Here is a 3,523-nt window from a genome sequence, read left to right on the forward strand (position 1 = left end):
CGCGTTTTTTTGACGCGTTTCCGGAGCAAAACTCACTTGCAGGTGTTCCAATGAAGGTCCTCCGAGACTCCTAAATAATTAGTATCGTCAAAAAAGTGCGATGGTATTTAAAACTGTTACCCTCGTCCCCTTAATGTGTCGTAGCTCACCTGGACTAATTGAGAGAATAATCTCCGCTCTCGCCTTTGCATCCGCCGCTTCCCAAAGCAACGCCTCTGCTGGCTCAGCTGGCTTCTTAATGCTACCATCCACATAGCCCCACACATCGCTCTTGATCAATAGAGCATGGGCCTGGATTCGCCATGAGTCGTAATTATCACGGCTTAGTAATTCTATCCGCACACTCGCCATCGTTACTAGGTTAAGCACTCTAGTTCCCCCTTTTTTTTTTTTTATTAATTTACTAGACTATGACTGGGCCCATAACCTTTGTTGGGTTATAAGTGTGCAGCGGTAGTCGCGTGCAGCAGTCCAGTTTATTAATAAGTGACAATATAAAAACATAACAAGACCATAGCAACGCCAACTTTAAATAACGAACTATGACGATATAATATGTATGCAAATTACCAAAGAGTTTCCTCTAATATATTTATTATTTATTATTTATTATTTATTATTTATTATTTATTATTTATTATTTATTATTTATTATTTATTATTTATTATTTATTATTTATTATTTATTATTTATTATTTATTATTTATTATTTATTATTTATTATTTATTATTTATTATTTATTATTTATTATTTATTATTTATTATTTATTATTTATTATTTATTATTTATTATTTATTATTTATTATTTATTATTTATTATTTATTATTTATTATTTATTATTTATTATTTATTATTTATTATTTATTATTTATTATTTATTATTTATTATTTATTATTTATTATTTATTATTTATTATTTATTATTTATTATTTATTATTTATTATTTATTATTTATTATTTATTATTTATTATTTATTATTTATTATTTATTATTTATTATTTATTATTTATTATTTATTATTTATTATTTATTATTTATTATTTATTATTTATTATTTATTATTTATTATTTATTATTTATTATTTATTATTTATTATTTAGTTTCACTTCTGACATGTGTACTTTGTACACACACACACTTTTTATATAATAGGAGCTTGCGGGACGACCAAAAAGGGCAGTCTTCGCAGCCCATAGACATCCATTTTTTGTGGGTGCGTTGCCGGCCTTTGAGGGAAGAGTACACTCGATTTTGAAACATTTGGAGGTCGTATCTCTGAGGGAAGACCCCCACCGGGAGTCGATCACAGTTCGCTAGTTCGCAAAAGAAAATGCCTTGTGAAACGAACCGTGGATGACCTCCAACTATCAAGATGATTCTGATGATGATGAAATTTAGAGGTCGTACGGCTCGTACGGTGTTGAAAAGAGGCAGGAGGGATCAACCCAAACAATTCTTCCGAACACTCTCCGTAGTATATTTTGTAAAAAACGCAAAGAGACGCCATGTCTCTGCGTAGCGAGAGAGAATCAAGCCGTTGGCCGTTGTATTATGTAAAGTTTGTTAAAAAAAACTTTAGAGGTGTCAAGGGACACCCGGATGGAACGAAATTCCTTTCGATTTAATTCATATGTTAATTCATATGTCAATCTAATTTATATGTTAATTGGTATCATAACAGTATGATAGATTTTCTCGACACCAATCTTACGACGAAAAAAAAAAGCCAACATCACGAGGTGTTCCCAGGCGGTCACCCATCCAAGTACTGACCTCGCCCGACGTTGCTTAACTTCGGTGATCGGACGAGAACCGGTGTATTCAACGTGGTATGGACGTTGGCAATACCTAAATCGAAAATGTAAAATATAACAACTATAGCAAAAAGTGTCGTTACAACTTTTGGTCTTATTTTATTCCGTCTAGCCCCCTTTCGCAACGCTCGATAACTTCATTCCAACAAGACTAAATTAGTTAAGTGATTCCAAAAATAATTTTCATTTCTTATCCCTACAAAAAAAAGCCAACATCATGAGGTGTTCTCAGGCCGTCATCTATCCAAGTACTGACCCCGCCCGATGTTGCTTAACTTCGGTGATCGGACGAGAACCGGTGTATTACAATAGCAAATAGCAAAAAAGTGTCGTGAGAACTTTTTGTAAGAATTTTTTCCGTCTAGCCCCCTTTCACAACACGCGATAAGGAACTTCGTTCCAAAATTCACTAGGAATCATATCGAGACGATCTATTTCTTTTTACAAAACTTCAAACTTTAAACATTGCTTTAAAAATTTGTGGTGGTAAGATGTAACACTTTTTAGGAAATAAAATGTTTACTTGTATTACTATTCGTTACATAATTAATTTTATACTAATTTGTACTAGTACGCGTGTAGTTACTATTTGTAAATACAAACTCCGCGACACTAGGTGGCGTTAGCAACGTGTCATTAGGCTTTAATCATAATATTAAGTTGTCAACTTGATGTCAGTCTCTCTGACAACAACATTACAGATATTACACAATATACACACACAACTATTTACACACACACTATTTACCCCGCATAGAAGCAATACCTAACGACTTATTAAAATATGATAGGTAAGATGTTGATCGTTGCTGTATAACACACATTACATTCTGCATTCGTATCACGTGCAGCAATCGCTTTTTCTTTAGAAACGCGTATTTAACACTTGGTCATGACGTATTTATCGATAAAATCATATAAAAAAGCGCTTAACAGCAGGATATACAACACCTTGTATCAACCGTGGATCGTGAAATCGAGTTGACTAAGTCTTATCGTACATACCTGGACCAAATACAGGAGGTACTAGAGAAGGGACAAGTTAACAGTACCCATAACCGATGAGCATGCATGGTGAATGTCATGAAAGTGAATGAAGCGAGAGAGGTAGGGACCGTAGCAAGTGGTGATCTGTGGTCTCTGACATCTCCTCAGGGAAAAAGGCGTAATAGGTTTATGGCTATTTTTTTTTTAACTTCCTTTTTATTAAATTACACAGAACCTTTATAGTTTAATTATAAATAAACTTTTCTATTATAACGAGAAAGTTTTTTTTTCTTTAAAGGAAATCAATGGTCTGATGACTTATCATTGGTAACAAATACGAGTAAATGTTGCCAATGATAAGTCAGTTGCTTGGATTAATACCTGCAGCTGAGTTTCACCGTTCAGTCGTTCCACAGCTTAGCTTTTTTTAAGGCAGATTTGCGGCGCATTAGCTCTATGTGGAACCAGCTGCCCACTGAAGTATTTCCGAACCAAATAACTTAAGTTCCATCATTTACAAAAACGATTAAGAATAAACTCTAAACTTAATAATAACATTAACTAAAATAAAGCCAAATTTCTCCGAGACAATGAGTCATAGTTTTGTTGCTCACTGTTTACTTGTTAATTAGTAAATTTAATGAATATTAAATTGCGTATAAATATCAGATAGCGACGAGATTTAATTTAGACATTGTAGTGAAGTTTAATTATT

The 3,523-nt window shown here is 32.9% G+C and overlaps 1 non-coding gene across 1 annotated transcript; it reads right to left on the minus strand.

Annotated features, from left to right (window-relative positions):
* Positions 1-1,731: 1,731 nt before the first annotated feature.
* LOC125058134 lies at positions 1,732-1,850 on the minus strand. Its single transcript, XR_007118321.1, has one exon. It is a non-coding gene; the product is annotated as a 5S ribosomal RNA (ribosomal RNA).
* Between the last annotated feature and the right edge of the window lie 1,673 nt (positions 1,851-3,523).

This window comes from Pieris napi, chromosome 17 (assembly GCF_905475465.1).
Source record: "Pieris napi chromosome 17, ilPieNapi1.2, whole genome shotgun sequence".
Lineage (NCBI taxonomy): Eukaryota > Metazoa > Arthropoda > Insecta > Lepidoptera > Pieridae > Pieris > Pieris napi.